Genomic DNA, 21585 nt, shown 5'->3' with positions numbered 1-21585 from the left:
ACACCAACCCAGCCACAAAACTTAGACCTACAATTTGTCTTGCTTCCAAGATATGCTAGGGTAATGGTGCACAGAACTTGTGGGAGTATTTAACCAATGTCTGATTTGATTTAATGCCCATTTTCAGGAAATGGAACCCATACCCAACAATGTCTGGGTGACCAAGAACCAGAGACTAGATAGTCCAAAGACCTAGAGTAAAACCAAACACTACTGGTCAAAAAGGAAAAAAATTAAAAGTATCAACAAAATGACTCCTAATGACATTCTGCTGAACTCATAAATCAGTGCCTTATTCAGCCATTATCAGAGAGGAATCTTCTTTCAGCAGATGGGAACAAATACAGAGACACATATCCAGACATTAGGCAAAGAGAGAAAGACTTTATAATATTCAGCTCAAAATTAGATATCTCCATCAAATCCTTCCCCTCATATTTCAGAGAACTCCACAGAGGAAGAGATGGGAAGAGTATGGGAGCCAGAGGAGATGGAGGACTCCAGGAGAACAAGGACCTCTGAATAAACTGAGCCAAGGATCATACGAACACATACAGACTAGAGCAACAAGCACAAGACATACATGTGTCTGTTCCAGGTCTTCTGCATATATATTATAGCTTTCAGCATAATATTTATATGGGTCTCCTGAATGAGTGAATGAACGGGTCTGATTCTTGGGCTGGCTCTTTGGGATCCTTTCCTTCTGTTGGGTTGCCTTGTCCAGCTTGTCTAGCCTTGATGTGATGGCTTTTGTTTTATCTTGTTATATTTTATTTTGTTGTGTTTGGTTGTTGTCTCCTAGAAGCCTGTACTTTTTTAACGAGAGACAGAAAAGGTTTGGATCTGGAGGGGATGGGAGATGGGGAGGGCCTGGAAACAGTATAGGGAGAGGAAACATAATCAAGATATATTGTATAAGAAAAGAATACATTTCCGACAAATGATAAAAAAATTTTAATTGAAAAATATTCAAGTTTTGTTGCCTTGTTAATATAAGAATATAAGAATGTTAATTGTGCTGATGCTATGTATGTCAGTAATTGGATTTTATATATTAATGCTATATCTTCTGGATCTGCTTAATACTTATAGTATTTTGTAGACTTTACAGAGAAGTGAGGTATAAAAATTTTATGGCTTGTTTAAATATAGACACTATGCAGACTTTGAAGCTTTAATTTTTAAATTTTTGATGTTTTCATGTTTTGAATTTATGTGAGAATATAGTCTGATTAGTCATTAGCATTAGAGTAAAATAAGCAATAATTAAACCACACTGCTGAGCAACACTCACTTTCTTTTTCTTTTAAAACGCTTCTATTATACCTATTTAATCATTTGCTTTTTGGAACATGTGTGCATACATGTATGCATGTGTGTGTGAGCATGTGCATGTGAATGTATGCTAGTACCTGCATGTACATTGCATGTATGCTCACGCTTTTGGAGGTCAGAGGACGACTGACATGAGTCAGTTCCTTCTTTCTACCGTATGGGGCTTAGGGATCCAAATTAGGTCATCAGATTTGCTATTGGGTGCCTCTAACCACTGGACCATCTCTCAGACCCTGTGTATTCTTCATAGGTAATTTTTCATGTATTTCTCCTATTTTTAGCTCTTTCCCACATATGTTGTGAGATATGTTCAACTGTCAGACTAGCAGCAGATGATGTATGTCACCACTTGGCTTTTGTGTACCTATGATTCTCAAGAAAGTCTGTTTACTGATGTTTTTCCTTTTTTTTTTCATTTTTTTAATTATTAAGAGATTTTCTATTCAACCACAGATTGCCCTCTCCTCTCTCCTCCTGCCCTCCAGCCTTTCCCCCAACCCACCCCCCATTCCCAAGTCCTCCAAGGCAAGGTCTCCTATGGAGAATCAGCGAGCCTGGTAGCATTCAGTTGAGGAAGGTCCAGGCCTCTCCTCCCTGCACCAAGTCTGCACAAAGTGTCTCAGCATAGGCACTAGGCTACAAAAAGCAGGCTCATGCACTAAGGACAGGTCCCGGTCTCACTGTCTGGGGGCCCCCTAAATAGTTCAAGCAAAACAACTGTCTCGCTTATCCAGAGGGCCTAGTCCACTACCATGGGGGCTCCTCGGCTATTGGTCCACTAGTTTGGTTGATTATTTCTGTATATTTTCCCATTATGATCTTGATGTCCATGGCTAATAGAATCCCTCTTCTCTTTCATCAGTTGGACTCCTGGAGCTAGACCTGGCACCCAGCCTTGGATCTCTGCGTCTGCTTCCATTAGATATTGAATGAAGGCTCTATGATGACAGCTAGGGTATTCAGCCATCTGATCACCAGAGTAGGCCAGTTCAGGCACTCTCTCAACTATTGCCAGTAGTCTAAGATGGGGTTATCCTTGTGGATTTCTGGGAACTTCCCTCATACTCTGTTTCTCTCTGTTCCCATGATATCTTCATTTATCATGGTATCTCTTTCCTTGTTCTCCCACTCTATTCCTGTTCCAGCTTGAACCTCCCATTCCCATATGTTTGCATCCCCCATCCTTTACCCTCCATTACCCAGTTTGCTCATGTAGATCTCATCTATTTTTCCTTTGCTGGGCAATCCATGCACCTTCCTAGGGTCCTCCCTGCTAGCTAGCCTCCCTGGAGCTGTGTTTTGCAGTCTGATTATCCTTTGCTTTACATCTAATATCCATTTATGAGTGAGTATATACCATGTTTGTCCTTCTGAGTCTGGGTTTCCTCACTCAGGATGTTATTTTATAGTTTCATCCATTTGCCTAAAAATTTCATGATATCACTGTTTTCTCTGCTGAGTAGTACTTCATTGTGTATATGTACCACATTTTCTTAATCCATTTTTCAGTTGAGGGGCATCTAGGTTGTTTCCAGATTCTGGCTGTTACAAATAATGCTGCTATGAACATAGTTGAGCATGTGTCCTTGTGGTATAATGGAGCATTACTTAGGTATATGCCCAAGAGTGATATAGCTGGGTCTTGAGGAAGATTGATTCCCAATTTTCTGAGAAACTGCCATACTGATTTCCAAAGTGGCTGTACAAGTTTGCATTCCCACCAACAATGGACGAGTGTTCCCCTTGCTCCACATCCTCTCCAACATAAGCTGTCCTCAGTGTTTTTGATCTTAGCCATTCTGACAGGTGTAAGATAGCATCTCAGAGTCATTTTGATTTGCATTTCCCTGATGACTAAGGATGTTGAGCAGTTCCTTAAATGTCTTTCAGCCATTTGAGATTCTTCTGTTGAGAATTCTCTATTTAGTTCTGTAGCCCATTTTTTAATTGGATTGTTTGTTATTTTGATGTCTAGTTTCTTAAGTTCTATACATATTTTCGAGATCAGCCAGACTCTGTCAGATGTGGGTTGGTGAAGATCTTTTCCCATTCTGTAGGCTGTTGTTTTGTCTTATTGACTGTGTCCTTTGCCTTACAAAAGCTTCTCAGCACTGATGTTTTTCATTGTGATATTTTCATAATGTACACAAGGTATTTTGATCAAATTTACCCTTTTATTTTCTTGTCCCCCTCTCTCCACCTAATACCCATCCCCTTACCAACTATGTCCCCTTCTATTTTCATGTGTTTATTTTTAATTATGTACTGGGTTTCATTAGGGTTGCTTAGAAAAGCATGGGAAAACAATTATCTATGAGAGCATGGACACTTTACCAGTGGCTATCCCACTAAAGAAAATGCCTCTTCCTCCTTCAGAAACCATTAACCACCAATAAATCCTGAGGGACAGGCCAGGCTTCATGAACTCCTCTCCCCACTTCCCATTTGTGAATTCTGACAGGTCCAATATTGTACAGGTCTTGGATAGGACCTCATAACACTACAACCCTTCCTTCAGCCTTTCAGTTTTCCACTTGTTCTGGGGTGTTTCCCAATCTTGGCACAGGTGATATTCATGTCCCATTTTGGCCTGAGTATTCAACTGTATTGCTAACATTTTGATGAATTATTATTCTCTACAGTTTTTGCTGCCTGCTATAAAAAGAAACTTGCAGACCAAAGTTGATAGAGGCACTAATCCAGGTATTAATACAATTACTCAGAGGGTGGTTTCATTTGCATACCTTAACTTAGCAAAATAACAGTAGCTTCCCTATTAAAGCCTGCTTAGAGACATGCTCTTTACCAGGTTTACAGTAACAAATATGAATTCTCCTATTGAGCAGTCCTCAGAACCAATCACAGAATTTTTTTAACTCTATAATTGACTTGCCAGTATGGCCCCAATGATCACATCTCACATGGAAGATCTGTAATGTTGCATTAAGGGTCCACAGCTGAATTAATATGTTAATGCTAGTTTGCTTGTAGTACCTCACATGCACAGCATCTTCCAACACTATGAAAGCTATCCATCTTTAGCATCTTTTATTCCATCTTGGTTTGATGAAGGTACTCTAACATTTTATTTACAAAACTGTTTTTGAGGTCTTAGAAATGATAAAACCTCTGTTCTTTACAACTTAGCTAAATTATCCCTATGATTCCCTAAACAGACAAGCTTGAGGGACAGGACCTGAAAGGGTTTGAAAAACTCACAGATTATTTGATGCATGAGCTTCTGTACCTTGAAATGACATGTGGAAAATATCATAGAAGGCTTCAGATCCAAAGAAAATAGTTAATTAAACATACACTCAGAACCAAGAAGCACTTCTTCCAAAATATCCTTGAAAAATGATGACTGAAGAATCACACTTTTAAGGGTGTTCATTAGCATGTAAACTGTCTTTCTGAATAGATTTCCGGGACTGCAGGTAATGTGGGTTTTCACTTTGCACTCATTTGTGCATTGCTTATTAAAACCAGGTCTCTATAAATATTGATTATCTGGCTATCAAGGGAGAAAACAGAAAGTTGAAAACAACTAAGCCTTGGGAGACATCTCAGGCAGTAAAGTGCTCACTGTACTTTCACAAGGTCTTAAGTTAGTTCACCAGCATCCTTGCAAAATTCCCCAGTGTTCTGTCATAAGCTTGTAATTCCAGCCCTGGAGAGATGGAAATACAAAAACATCTTGGGTTCATGAGAGACCCTGGCTTCTAAAATAAAGTGGGCATGGCCTGCTTCACAAAACCCAAGGTTGACATCTGACTTTTATGTGCATGTGCCTACATGAGAACACACATATGCACACAGATGTGTAAGCATGTAGGCATACACACACACACACACACACACACACACACACGAGAGATGGGAGTTGCAGTTATTTGTAACTCCTGCGGATCTTATTTAACTACCACTTCCTCCTCTTTAGGCATCATGCGGCTATTTGATGACACAAAGCCCTTACCCTTGTTTGACTCTAGGATTACTTATAGATGGTATGTTCATCACCATGCTCGAGGATGCAGTTCCCAGAAATTCTAAAGCCCTATCTTTAGTTTCTAGAGTATTTCTTCATGAAGGTCTTGATGACAATGGATCCTTCATAATTGCCCTTAGAAATACGTCCATAGTCAATATGAGGCTTCTCCACCTTCATTAAATGAGTCAATCATCTTTGTAATGACTGTGCCCAGATGTGCAATTGGACTATAGTTAGATTCTTGGAGGAGAGACACACTTAGAACCAAACTCTGCATGCATCTGTGAATTCATTCTGCCTTCAGTAAATCTATCTTCTTCCTTATCCAAGTGAAGAAAGTCCATTTTATTTTATTTAGAAGGGAAACACCAATACAAAGGAATATTGTGATGTTTGCCATGTGTCCTAGGTGGATGGGATCTGACAGCACTGGGAATATACATTTGTCCACATGACTGGTTCAGATCCTGCCATCTGTGGTTTTCTTGGCTTCTCTTTGTCCATTATTGACAACTGTACAATTGAATCAAAGTTTTGAATAGTGTTTTTAGAATATTCTTAAAACCCTTTTCTCCAAGTATAGTAATTGAATTGATATAATCCATTCCCCCATAAAGGAGAGGGCATGTCTTGCAATAACTAGGGCCTACAGCATGCATTATTAGACTGTATTGTCACTCATGTGCCTTATCAACTTCAGATAGAGTTCCCACCAGTTTTTATCCAAGTTTCCATGTATCTTCTTGAGTTTTCTTGCTCACATTAAACATATTTTCTAACCCCGTTGTTGTGTATATACTATATAGATTTTTGTTGATTTTGTCTCATTGGTTTTCTTTGAGTCAGCATAGTTTCACATAAATAAAAGGTGTATTTGTGTGTGTGCATGACATGTGTGTGCAGTTCCCACAATTGCCAGAGGAAGGCATTGGATCTGCTGGAGCTGGAGTTACACCTGGTTGTGAGCCATATGAAGTCATGATGGAACTGAACTCAGGTCTTCAGGAAGAGCAGCAGGTGATCTTATTCACTGAGCTCTCTCTCTCCAGCCCAAGATTTCACTTTTCAATGACTGAAACTATCTCCAGGAGTCACAGACACTTATTCCTGCTAGGGTTGTACTTCTTTTGTTGTTGTCATTGAAATATCACTGGGCTGTTTTCCTTGGTGCTAGTCTCTGCATTGGGCTTTTGGTTTGTTGTGGAGTTCAAGACCACTGGGAAAGACCCTGAGACAACTCAGATTATAATTAGGCACATTTATTAAAGCTGCTAGCAGGACCACAGTCTCTAGTTCAAACCAGAGCCAAGCAGCCCAAAAGAGGGTGAAGGAAGTGTTTTTAAATGCAAACCCACAGGAGCTGTTTGCTCTTCCAAGATTAGATGATCAGGAAGACATCAAAATAGTCCTTGAATGCCTGCATAAGCAAGATACAGAAGACAAAATCAGCAGTTGGTCATATCATAACAAGCAGGTGTCATGGTTGGATGTTTCTGGGTGAGCATCAAGGTGTCAGAGTTGCAGGAAACTTATCTTTCAGGGATGTGAGTCAGAAACAAACAGCTACTAGGTACCAAAATGGATGCCTAGCACAAAATGGAATTTCCTTAGCCATCACAGGTTTGTGGTGGCTTGAATGAGATGCTACCTATAAATCTCAAATATTTGAATATGTGGTTCCCAGTTTGTGGCTATTTGGTGAGGATAAGGAAGTATGGCCCTGATGGAGGAAATTTGTCATTGGAAGCAGGCTTTGAAGTTTGAAACTCCTCCACCATCCCCAGTGAGTTCTCTCTGCTTCCTCCTGTGGTTCAGGATGTGAGCTCTCCTCTGTCTCTGTTGCTGTGCCTTTGCTCCACCTAGGGAATGCAGAAGTCATTGCACAACAGCTGCTGACAAGTGCCCACACATTGGCACTAGGGCTGGATGAATTGAATGCTGCATATATTGTCATTCAGAGAGATGATCTGTGTGCCCCATGGGCAGTGGGGATAGGTACCTTGGAAAAGAGGGGGAGAACACTGCTGTGATTGGTTCTAGACATGAAACAGTTTGAACAAGTGAAAGAATGGGAAGCTTTAGAAGTGTGGCTGCGTGCTCTCTGCCTCAGGGGAATAGTTGTTTTTCTTCTTGCTGGGACTTTACAGAGTAAAGACAACTAGAGGAGGGAAGGGCCCACTTAGACTAATGCTTCGAGGGTCCATCATGACAGGGAATCATAGAAGTGGCTGTAGAAGGCAGCTGGTCACATAGACCCAGTCAGGATACAGAGAGATAGATGCTGTGCTCAGCTGAACTTCACTGTCTTCTCTTCTTATTCACTCTGGGACCCCACACCACAGAATGGCATTGCATTTATCAGGGTAAGTCACCATCCCTCAGTTAAAAGTCTTTAGAAACACTATAACAGACACACCTGGATGTGTGTCTCCTAGGTGGTTCTAACTACAGTGAAGATGATGATGCAAGTTAGCCACAAACACACACACACACACACACACACACACACACACACACACGCACACGCACACGCACACGCACACGCACACGCACACGCACACACACTCATGTGCACATAGCAGATACAGAACAAGAATTCACCACTTTCACTTCTCAAGACAATACCATTTTTATTACTCAACATTGTCTTGAAGCTTTGTAAATTCAGTTTATGTTTCATGTAGAAAGGAACAGGAGCTCCTATAACTATTGCTTATTTCTCTAAATGGGTAATATTTTCAACTCCAATCACCATGTTGTGCTGTATCTGTCTGTGCAGAAGTCTGAATCTCCCAGGGCTCTGGGACACCCATCAAAGTTCTGGGACACACAAAGTTCTAGAACAGCAAACTGATGTAGTGGAATGCTTGACTTCCATCTGAAATTGGATCAGGTTTGTGATAATTTTAGGACTGCTATGACACACATACCTATGCGAATAGAATCCTGAAATTGTTATAATTTGAAAAAGAAAATCAAGTCCCAAAATTAAATTCCAGCCTCACTATTTATTAGTTCCTTCTAATTTAACAACAACAACACAAATAAGAAAACAAAAGCAAAAATGAGCTGCTCTGAGTCCACTCAATATGAGTAAACAAGCAATGCTTATCATTAGTATCTGGTGGCCTATTATAAATATGGCATACAGCAGGAATCAGACCTCATTTCTGAAACCTTCCAACAGGAGTAAATAATAACAGCACTTACTTTTCAACTGGTTACAAACTCTGAGGACAAAATTTGTCTTAATAATCCAATTTCCCCACACAAATGTCATAGACAGAGTGTCCTCAAGGGCAAAAAAACCCAAAAAAACAAAAAAACCAAGCCACTTCCTTGTCTCTGGCCTCTGGCATAAGTCAATGCACCTACAATATACTCAGCCAAACTTTTATTCTAAAATATGATGAACTTTACTTATGACAGGGGCAAGAATGGTGGACATTGAACAATCAGCTAGTGAGCATAACTATAGTTATTTATTATGGATGTGTAAGCCAATGGTGCCAGACAGAAGGAAAAAAACCTCTCCCACTAAGGCTAATCTAACAAGCCAAACATAGTTATCTATTAGAAGTCTGTGGTGTCATTTCTGCATCAAGCTCCAGATGCTGTGTATGAATTTTTAAAGCACGGAATATTCCAAAATAGCACTGGCATTGCTGGGGAGAGAAAAGTTAAGGAAAGAAAAATCAGTGGCACTTCAAAAAAGTTGAGAAGAGCAGGCCACAGCAACTTTTTAAAATTAACTTTACACTGAACCTTAATACACAGAGGACATTTTATAAACATATGCATAACTCAGTACAACACTCAAAAGTTAACTAAGTAAATGACTCAGGAGCAAACAGCCAGGTTATATAACCTCCACCACCCTCACCCATAACCCTTAAAAAACACATGCTCAGTGCCTTGGGAGACCTTGAAGTTCACACCTGCTCCATTCCTACAGCTGAGCTGATTGTATCACCATGGCATGCAAGTCTTTGACTTCATTTATGGGCTTAGTTACTTAAGAACTGTCTACAAATAAAATGAATTAGCCTTGCATGCTCTTGAGCTTAATAAAAATTGAGTCATACTGAAGTGTGCTTGCTTATTTCTGTGAGTGTGTGTGCTCAAGTGCGCTCCCATTCACCTGTGCACATCCACACGTGTTCATGTGGAGTAGGGAGGTCAATGCTGGGTGTCATTTTCTATTGCTATCTACCTTATGATTTGAGGCAGGGTCTCTCATTGAAACTGAAGCTGTTGCTGATTCAGCTAGACTGTGTGGTATTGCAGCTTTTGCCTCAGTGCCTGGTTTGTACCTGAGTGCTGAGGATCTGAACTCATGCCTGACTGCCAAGAATCCTAACAACTGAGCTATCCCCCCCAGCCCCATTAATTGTATATTTCCTATGTTTACTATCATTACAATGAACTTACAAGGTGTTTTATCTTTACAAAGTAATCTATGCAGTCCTGTGATACAGCTCAGTGTTATAACACCTTCAGGGCATGTATTCAAGCCAAGTTCATCTCCAGGACCAAAAAAAAAGAACATATAAATCATCTTTGTTTGCTAACATGACATAACACACAACTAATGATAGTTACTCTTTGGATATAGAAAACAGAATACAGCTTTTGAGCTTAGGAAGGAAAGGCCTCTTAGGAAAGTGGCAAATTTGACATCTATAGCAATAAATGAATGAGACAAGCACGTGATAACTTGTTACACAAAAAAATCAAAGCACTATCAAACATTATAACAATGGACAGCAGACACATATAGAGAGAAGAGGGAGGACTCCTTATTGTAAGTGAACTTAGAAATTGGTGAATGATCGATGCATGAATGAATGGATAGATGGATGCATGCAAGACTGGAAGAAAAATGGTGGGATGAATGCATATTCTCAATTAAATTGCATTTTAAAACATTGCTGGCCGATAGATCCTATACATGTCTCAAAAGTGAGCTGAGACTCTCCATGTGCATCTATGCTTTTCCTGATCCTGTCACTGTGACGGGCTCTTGACAGCCATCTATTCTCCTTACGTAACAAGAAGGTGAGTTCTGGTTTATGCTCCTTTATCTGGAGCCTAGAGAGAACTGCTCCAGATCTACATTTGAGAGCTGTTCCTCGCCTACATGGCTTTGATTGTAAGCATTTGCTTTCATTCAATGAGATATGTTGAGACTAAGGCTCAATTCTAAATACAAACTGTATTTACTATGATTTTCTGTAATTCCTTTGTCGTGCTTGTGTTGGGAACCACGCTTGTCACATGAGGTAAGCTAGGAAGTTTCCTTCTGTGGTGTCACTTGTCCTCAAAAGCTTTCGAATTTTGGAGCATTGTTTATAATCACATATGAGATGTTCAGCTTATACATACAAAGAAAAATTCAGTTTTTTATTATTTTTACTTTTAAGTTTTTAATTGTATGTTCATGTATATGTACATGTATATGTGTGTGTGAGTATTGTATGCATATGGGTGCATGTGGGTGCCTGTGGATGCATGTGCCCACAGAGGGCAGAGGCATCAAATACCCCAAGCTTCTGTTACAGGCATTCGTAAGCTGTCTGAAGACATGGGTGCTAGGAAGCAAACTCAGGTCCTCTGCAGGAACAGCAGGTGCTCTTAACTTCAGGGCCATCACTCTAGCCCCTGGAAAATCATTTTCAAAACAAAAAGTTACATTGAAAGGTTTATTGTTTTCATTGCTCTGATCACATACCTGACAAAGGCAACATAGGGGGAAAAGTGTTCATTTTGGCTCCTTGTTCAATGAAAAGCACTTAAGGTTGGGGAAGGGAGGCAGGTGGTCACATTCCATCCACTGTCAGCAAGTGGAGAAATGAATGCTAGTGTTTTGCTCACTTCTTCCTCTTCCGGTAGACCAGAACTCTAGACCACAGAGTGGTACTCACACTTGGGGCTGGGATTACAGTGCATGTGACTGAGCCAGGTTTAAGCAGTGCTGGGGATTGAACTCAGTGCTTAGGGCACATTGGGCATTCTCTCTACCAGCTGAGCTGCATTTCCACTCCATAGCATCTTACTTTTGGTTCTGCAGTTTGGTATTATTGGTGATGATAGTACCTGTTGACTCTGGCAAAGGTGGAGACTAGATAGATCAAGGCTTCCTAAGTATTTATGACACTTTACTAGTAATGCAATGGGAAAATCTAATTACATTAATTTCACTATGTAGGAGAAGCTAACTTAAAAATATTTAAGTATACATACAGAAAAATTAGTCAATGATTCCTCAAATCTGTAGATTCAAGTCTTACTCATCAAAACAAAACACAACAAAACAAAACGTGGTTTTTCAATGTGAGCACCAGAACTCAGATTAAAACTCTTGATCATAAGAGGACACTGGTGCATAGTTAGGAATTGTGAAAATCCACTGACTGTATTTATTGGCCTATGTAGGCAGTTTTTAGCCAGGGGGTTACAATCATTCCAATGGTTGACAGAATCCTCCCATAAAATGGTTGCTTTGGGCTGAGGTATCTCCGTGGTGAAGTGCTTGCCTAGCAAGCACAAACAAAACAAACAAATGAAACAACACAAAAAAGGGCTGCTTTTGTAAAACAAGAATGAAGTTATTAGCTTGAAATGAAAGAGAATGAGGTAAATCAAGCCACATTTGGGGGCATCCTGTGAGCAGCTTACAGTGGCCTCTCCTTGCCTGTAATTTCATACCTTCTTAAGCCCAGTGGGAAATCTCAGTTGAACGCAGTCTTTTTTCCTTTCCAGTGAATTTATTATAATTGTTTTTATTGAAATTTGTTTTGCCTCCTGAAGTGCTGAGATACTGACTATGTGTATCCATCAAAAATTCACTGCATTGTCTTATAACCTTCTGCACTAATTGATCAGACAATAAGAATAAAAATGGACATTAATTGTCTTGAGAAGAATTTTACTTCCTCTTCAACTTAGTGTTTTCCTCCTCAAATGCAAACAACAGTTTAATGGCCCCAATCATAAATCTGAGGAACTAAGTTGAGGAAGAAAATGACAGACATAACTTCATTCATATTAAAGCATTTTTCTGCTCATTAGACGGAAATGAAAAAATTAATATGTAAACCATTAAACTATACCCAAACGTATTGTGTTCTGCAACTGAAATAGATATTTGATGAGGTTATAACCAACATTTTATTGCAATCTCAAAGAGAAACACTTTGTAAAAATTACCTGACTGTATTAAAAATATTTTCATTAAAATATTATATATCTGAAAGATATAACCTTTGTTGTATTATTTCTATGTTCTTTTAAAATTAGATACACATTTTTCATATCTGTTTTTACAGACTTTTATTATAATATTTCCATTTCCATTTTGCAAAAATGTGTAGATAGGTTGATTCATCAGGAATTTTTTATTAGTGCCATAGTCTTCTGCTTCCACATCCCAACTCATCATAGGAGTGCTGGAAACTTACTTGTCAACATATCGACATTCATCAAACTATTTCATGTGATTTTTCCAAGAACAATTAGTTGGAAGAGTCCTTGTGTGTTTGTTATTTTTTGTCACATTGACACAAACCTAAACATATCTGGGAAAACGGAATCCCTGCTGAAGAATTGCCTCCATTGTATTGGCCTGTAGGCAAGTCTGTGGGGCATTTTCTTGGTTGATGATTGATATGGCGGGGTTCAGCCCATTGTGGGTGATGCTACTCCAGGGCAGGTGGTCCTGGACTGTATAAAAAAGTAGGCTGAGCAAACTGGGAGTGCAAACAGTAAGCAGAACTCCTTCATGGTGTCTGCTGTAGTTCCTACCTCTAGGTTCTCGCCCTGAATTTTTGTCCTGACTCTCTGCTGATAGAGTGTAATCTCTAAGATGAAATAAACCGTTTCCTGCCCAATGGGTTTATCACAGCAACAGAACAAAACCTAGAAATCTTGTTTATAATTTTACTATTAAAAATATCTGTTCCCATTATTGTTTGTCCTTAGATGAAGAACTGTCACTCAAATGCTTAAAGCTAATTTTATGACTCATTTGTTGGTCTTGAGTTTTCCTCTGATATACTATATTTCCTATCATGTGCCAGAATGTATTTATTTTAATTTAAGTATTTTTTTTCACATCAACCACCTTTATACAGTAATCATCAACATTATTTGGAAATTGATAACATATTTTGGTAACTAATAGGTATTTGCTTAAATAAACTGCTATAGACATTAGAAAGGAGATTAAAGGCATGAAACACCACACCTGACTAACCTCGATTAAATGTTTTCCTCTATAAGAGTTGCTGTGGTCATGGTATCTCCTTGCAGCAAAAGGAACCCTAACTAAGACAGCCCCTTAGCAACTCAACAGCATAGTTCAGCTAGAAGAAGATGACAGGCCAGAAATTCTGGGAAAATGCAGGAGATGAAAGGGGGTGTATGCTGTATTAGTTACTCTTCCATTGCTGTGATAAAATACCATGACCAAAAACAACTTAAGGAAGACAGGGTTTATTTTGGCTAATGTCTCCAGAGGGAAAGAGTCCACCATGGAAAGTGATGACAACAGGCATGGCTACAAATGGCAGCAGAGCAGGAAGTTGAGTCATATTTTCATCCACACAGGAGCACGGAGAGAACAGGAAGTTGGCAACACTGTAAACCCTCAAGTCTTACCACTAGAGACATACTTCCCTAACATCCCACAAACTAGGAACTGGGTGTTTAAATACAGGGACTTGTGGGAGACATTTTCATTCAAGCTACTGTACAGGTCTTATTTGATGAGGAAGAGAGCAGCACAGAAACATGGTGGACTGGAGGAGCAAAGTTGTTTGTTTGCTTGTTTTTCATTTTTATTTTTTTCTAGATCTGCTGTCTAAAGAGGATCTTACCTAGTTTTAAGAATTTGGGTGAGACTGGAAGAGCTTTGCATTTACCCAGAATGCAGAAAGGCTTCCTTCTAGGAGCTTCCCAAACCACAAGTACACCCCTCAATCTCATTATTTCCTTCATGATTCTGTTTTCCTATTCATATATGATCTTGAATTATTTCTTGTTTGTGTAATTTTTCTGTGTATGTGTGGGTTTGACTATATGTGTGTGTGCTTGTGTGTATGTGCACACATGCACATGACTGTGTGTGTGTTCACATATATGTTAAAGTGGACATATATGTGCCCCAGACATGTGGAAGTCAGAGGACAACATTCAGAGGAGTATGATTTATGGCTTTATGTGGGATCTGGGGATTTGAACCCAGGTCTTCATGCTTGTGTGACAAGCATTTTACTCAACGAGACATCTCGCCAGCCTATGATATGGAATGATTTTTAACATTGTTCTCCACTGCAATAGTGTATGAAATACTTTGTAAAGTAATTTTTAAGACAGCTCCTGAACAAAGTAAAGCCATATTACTATCATTCAGAAAATGATTGGATGGAAAATATTATGAACCATATATTTTTATGGTGTGTATATTTAAATGCTTACATTTAATCTCCAAATGGGCAAAAGTTAAGCTATTCACTTTGATTTAGGTTTGATTAATGGCCTTTGATCTTTCATTTTGAGCATATTTTACCATTGCTTTAAAAAGGTATTTGTGTTATTTAAGTGTCAGATGGGGAGAAGAAAACAATTTAGCAGGCGGTGTCCCAACTATCTCTAATATTGCATTTTACATAAAGGATTGGAATAAGAGAAACTCCACAGCTAAAATGTGCGGAGATGACTACAAACTCATGTACCTTGTGAATTGCACACAGGCAGATTTCACTTTATTGTGTATTAAAACATATTCATGTCACTCTAATCAGTGTCCTTTTCTTATTTCATTTCTATTAATGTATCTGTGTCTGTATCTGTGTGTGGGTTATGTTCACATATGTGCAGTTGCCCATGGATCCCAGAAAACGGCATGAGATCCTGTTACAGGTGGTTGTTAGCTGCCTGATATGGGTGATGAGACCTGAACTCCAGTCCTCTGGAAGAGCAGCAAGTGTTCTTTACTTCTGAGCCATCATTCTATCCTCACTTTTTCAGTACTTCTAATTTCTGTATTGGTTCAGCAGTGCTAGTCTTCTGCATGGTATATATCATGTTTTTAAGTGTCTTTTGCATAATGCTTGCTTTAAAAATTTGAAGACATTATAATGCTAATGATGTAATTATATATTCACATTTAAATTGGCAGTGTCTACAAGATAATACTTTGGAAATTGTATTTTATAGGCTTGCTAAACTTTGAAGGTGTTATTAGCATATAATACATCTAGTTTCATTTTAAAATAATTTGGATGTCACTTCTTTATGTTTTAACCAAATCCATGATTGTTATAGTCTAAGATTTTATCATTATTATTCTGCTTGAGTTTTGATGGACATTAATTACTTTACATTATCATACCCATGGTAATAATAATTGTCATGCATTTAGCACCATACACTTATAAAATATTTTCAAACCTATTAATTCAGCCAATTCATTGAAGATTTTATTTGCAAAGATTATGGTAAATTAGCTTTTACTTATTTCTTATCTAAAATTATTTATTTATTTTTTTCCTCTCTCTCTCAATCTCTCTCTCTCTCTCTCTCTCTCTCTCTCTCTCTCTCTCTCTCTCTCTCTCTCTCTCTCTTTCTGTGTGTGTGTGTGTGTGTGTGTGTGTGTGTGTGTGTGTGTGTGTGTGTGTTCATGCAAGCTGAGGTGCATTTGCACATGTCTGAACAATTTTCAGGAATGGAGTCTAACTTTCCACCACAAATGATCTGGATATTGAGTTCAGATAATCTCCTTGGCAACAAGCACCTTTACCTGCTGAGCTGTCTCATCAGCCCTTGACTTACACTTCAATGAATCACACTGACTGAAATCATTTTTTCCTGCCTTTACATGTATATCCTTTCATGTATATGTATACACATAAGCAATGCATGGCATAATACCTTACAAAAGACAGTAATTTCCTTGTTCAAATTTGAATAAGGTGACAGATATCTAGGTATTATTCAACTCTATTTTTTCTGCCACCTGAAAACAGTATCTTAACCCATTCTTTCACTCCTTTCATGAATATTCATTCTTCTATATTATTTTTGTTTTGGTTTTATTGTGTTTTAGTGTTGTTGGAAACTTCATGGTAAAGCAGAGACTAGGACCAATCTTGTCTTGAATATCTATATTATTTTAGTGTTTCTTTTGGGGCCAGCTGTTTGTTTTTGCCATTTATATTTCAGACTATAATCCAGATATACTACAATCTATGCTTTCATTTAGTTAAGTTTGGCCAATTTTTGAAGACTTTACCAACTAACTCGTGACTTTATTAAGGAGAGGTAGAAGTCCAGTGAAAGAAACTAGTTCAATGTGGGGAGGATCACCCAGCCCCAGCTCCCTCCTCTTTCTCTTTGCTTTCCTGGAGGTGAATGGTTTTTTCCAGGTGCTCTATCCAGGAATCCCAGCTTCTCTACAGTCCAAAATTATCTTCTTACCAAAAATAGAAAAAAAAACCCTATATAGTAGACCAGGTTCAATTCATTCAGAAAGTATAGATATAGATATAGATACAGATATATCAACAGAGTCCAAATTTATGCTGCAATTGGCTAGAAAGAGGGTATAGGACTATTGATGACCAATTATCCTTGCCTGGATGATAGGATATTGATTGGCTTAGAAAGAGATCTGTTTTTAATCTTGAAAAAGAACCTACTCTGACATTATTTTGGGTAAAGAAAGGAATACTGCCAAACAGATTCACTGGACAACAAGAAAAAGCAATGTCCATTGTAATTACAAAACTATAGATTTCATTACTGTTTCTGTTTAGTGTGTGTGTGTGTGTGTGTGTGTGTGTGTGTGTGTGTGTGTGTGTGTGTGTGTTTTGTGGGTGGGGCATAATGCACACATTGGCTTGTGCATATAGAGGCCTGACATTAACCACAGAAACCATTCCTCAGAAAAATCCACTTTTCCTGAATTCTTAGACAGGAAAAGTCTTTCATTTAGACCTGGGGCCCACAGTTTCAGTTAGATTGTCTAGCCAGAAAGCCCTGGTGATCTTCGTTTTTTCTTCCCCAACACTGAGCTCACACTCATGTGTTTCTCCTCCTGGCCTTTTACCTGGGTGCTTGGTATAGAATTCAGGCATTCATGACTAAATGGCAAACATTACATGGACTGAGGTACCTTGCTAGCCATTCCTTTTGGTTTTGATTAACCCATTGATATAAAATAACTATTATTGTGTAATATGAACTTATAAAGAGAAATACAATCAAAGAGAATTGCCAGTTTTCTTCAGTGATCTGATCCAAGATAGGTTGCCCAGACTCTAGCAAATGGTCATAGACCTAGGCCCATACAAGAAACACTAATTTGACTCAGTAAGTGAAAACAATAAAAAAATTGGACACGCATGAAGTTGCAAGAATGGGTGAGGAATCAGGGCGTGTGTCCAGATGGAAATGCATCTGGTTTTTAGAAGGAAGTCCCCAGAGAACAACAAGAAAATATCCTTTCATTTTATCAAATACAGCATTATGAAAAGAAATTACTACTTAGAATAATAATTATCTCAACATTCTATTACTACTAACTTAAAATTATCTTGTCTCACTAAAAGGAAATTCCATACAGATGGCAGAAGAATAAGAGTGAACAAGATGTAATATGTGCAGGGAATGGTGAGTGGTTATAATTCAGACTATCTCAAGTCCAAAGTATGAAAGGGGAGTTGTGAGTGAGAAAGAATGGAAAGTACTCAGGAATTAGATTGCAAAGGCATTGCGAAGAGAATTAACACACCAGTGGAGTTTGTGGATAGGAGTTAAGATTGTGGTTTTAAAGCTGAGTCTTGGTTTCAAGTAAAAAGTAAAGCTCAGTCAGAATTCTTATATCTGGGGCCTCAGAGATGGCTCAGTGTTTAAGACTGTGCACTGCTCTTGCAAAGGATCTGAGTTCCATTCCCAGCATCCACATGAGGAGGCTTCCATTCTGAAACCTTCTTCTGGCCTCTGTGGGGACTATGGTCACTGTATATACATCCCCCCCTATTGTGATTACATCTCTAGCAAACCATGGAGTCTATTTAATGAGTAAAGGAATTTTAAAGGAATTTGTCACAGGATCTTGAAAGGGTGAGGCACGGTCCAATGCTTTTCTCTAGAGAGCTCTACCCTGGTCCGTTTCAACATCCAAAGCCACGAGGTAGAAAAGAGAGCCCACATACATGCATCCCAGCTCTTAAGGGTTTCCCAGCGGCCACACCCAAGGGGCATGTACCTCAAGGTCATAGGCAGGTGTAACAGTTACCTGCTACCTCACTAGGGGCAGTGATTCAGGTCATGGCTCAAACAGCCACCCACTACACCACCACCACCACCACCACCCACACCTTATAAATCTTAAAAAATTCTTATCTCTGAAATGAAATAAAAGCAAAACAAATATGAATTGGAACATACATCAAGGACTACTAACAAAACAAAACAAAAGCTATGCAACTATGAACTTAATCCATGAAGTTTTATATGGTACAGTAGATGTTCAAATAAGGTTGGGGATAAATCAATGCTTGAGAGGCCTTGGTTATGCAGATCACCCAAGGTGGCATTTTTATTAGAAATTCCTTATTAAGATCAATATGTTCTATGTGAGAGAGAAAATTTCCAGAGCATTCTGCCATTTCCTTTAACACTGCAGGGTACTGTTGTGAGTTTGAAACCAGCCTTGATTACATAGTGAGATCCAGACCTGTTTGAGTTACATAGTAAATTTTTGTATCAAATATTAACAGAGAGAGAGAGAGAGAGAGAGAGAGAGAGAGAGAGAGAGAGAGAGAGAGAGAGAAGAGAGGGAGGGAGGTAGGGAGAGAGAAAGAATGCTCTGAGATACTATAAGCTGATGATAATTTTGTGTAGGGATATGAGTGGGTTGGTGGGGCATATGTGTGCACACCTGTGTCAGGTATGCTCACCATGCATGTTCATGTGGAGACCTGAGGTTGATGCTGACTGTCCTCTAAATCCCCTAAATTATGTTTTGAGATAGGCTCTCTCTCTGATCCAAGAGCTTACCAAATATTTAGATTGACTAGCAAGTGATATCAACGAGCTCTCTTCCCTCCTCTAGGGCTACAGGCATCTCCCACTGCACTGGGCTTTCATATGGCTGCTGAGGATCTGGTTCTAATCCTCATGCCTGTGTAGCAAGCACTTTACCCACTGAGCCTCTCCCCAGCCTCAAACTGATGAAGGTTTTGCCCCCTACCACCAAACAGCTTCAAGAACGGCATATCCTTTATTTGGTGTGTATGAGACCAGAGCAGTCTGAAGCAGTTACTTGTATGGAACACTCACGTTTTTCCCTAGCAAAGCAAAAACACATGTATTCCAAGTGGGATAAATACAGCCAATCAACCACTTGTATCGTTTTCAAGTGAGGCTTACCATCTAATAGGGTTATGATGTTATGCATATTTCCCAAAGTTATTAATGTTTTGTTATGCAAATGATTAAAAAGTGTTTAGAGCTATTTTCTATGTACTGAGTGTGGCCATGTCATCTCTGCTTCTTATGCTTGCTAAATTTATCCACACTATGCTGCAAAAGTTCTGACATGGTGGGAAAATCGAATATGATTGCATGTTTCTTCCTAAGAAAGCATCCTTTTTGGCCAGCTCTTGCCAATTTTTAAGTTCTGGGAATTCATAAATCCTTGTGATCTCCTTTACTGAGTACACTTAGAGTTCCAAGGAAATCAAGGCATTTTATATCTATGGTTTTCTCTGTTTGGGATGTCCATCATGTGTTTTATCTCTCTGATGTCTGCATAACTCTATCACAAATGAGAAGGTTTATACCTAAGACCAATGACTCCAGTAAATTTGCTTTAACATGCTATCTCAAATAATTGTTTAATCTCTACTACCACATTACCCTTATAAGCTCCATCACACACACACACACACACACACACACACACACACACACACACACACACACACCACTTTGCACACAGGAGTCCAGCTGAATTCACTAATTCTTTTCTTATTCAATACCCCTATATTTTTACTTATATCTCTATCAATACATTTAGTATATTTTGTCATATAGTTTTATACTTTCCTTTGTTGTTGGGGGTTTTTGTTCTTTTGGGGTATCCACCACCCAGCTGCCAAATAATATACACACAAAGACTTATTCTTACTTATAAATGCCAAGCCTTAGCTTGTTTCTAGTTAGCTTTACTTAACTTTAAACTAACCCATCTTCCTTTTGCCTTGGGGCTTTGCCCATTCTCTTACTTCTATAAATCTTAATGTTACTCTGTGGCTTGTTGTATAGCTGGGTTGCTGGACTCTAGGTTCTCCTCCTTCTCTGGCTCCTTCTTTTCTCCCAGATTTCTCCTTCTATGTACTCTCTCTACTTTCCAGCCCTGACTATCCTTTCCCCTGCCTTGGTATTGGCCATTTAGTTCTTTATTAGACCATCAGGTGTTTTAGAAAGGCACAGTAACACAGCTTCACAGAATTAAACAAATGCAACATAAAAGAAACACACCTTAAAATAATACATTTCTCCCATTTTTTTCTAAACAAAAAATGAATGGTTCTAACTTTAACATAGTAGATTCTATACAATAAGAACAATTATCAAGTAAAAATTATAGTCACAATGTGCTGAATTCCAATTCATTTGTGTCTGGTAAATTTGAAGAAAATAATACATAATCTATCCTATCTTAGCAAATCCAGAACTTTATATTTAATTTACTTTCTATCATATCTAGGGGAAACTGCACCCATAACTTATCTAGTCTTTAACTCCATCAAAGACCCAGAAGGATGTAATATTATTTGAGTAAACAAAAGTGCATTGCAAACAACTTCCCAAACTCTAGAAATGATAGAGACATCTAACTGCCTGGACAGTCACTCAAAGTTCCTCTGAAACATTGATGCATCCATCTTCAGCCCACAGGCCCATAATATCTGGCAAACTTTTCAGTGAAACAAGGAATTTGAAGGACTGTCCTGCCTTATTTTGGAAAACTTCAACAGTCTTTTTCCTGCATTGTCAGCAAAGGCAAGAAAAGTTTCTTTGCCCAGCGGGTAACGTTTCCACAATGAAAGCAAACTACATAAGGAATTTCTTCAATGCTCATCATCTTCTCTGAAGTAAATTGGTGCTACCAGGAGCAGATGTGTCTCATTTTTATGAAAAGCACTAAGTTAACAGAACACCTTAAATGCCATATTATGTAGGTT

The sequence above is a fragment of the Peromyscus californicus genome, unplaced genomic scaffold (genome assembly GCF_007827085.1).
Source record: "Peromyscus californicus insignis strain IS unplaced genomic scaffold, ASM782708v3 Scaffold_14__1_contigs__length_90479793_seg_2, whole genome shotgun sequence".
Lineage (NCBI taxonomy): Eukaryota > Metazoa > Chordata > Mammalia > Rodentia > Cricetidae > Peromyscus > Peromyscus californicus.
This window is presented reverse-complemented; position numbering follows the sequence as displayed.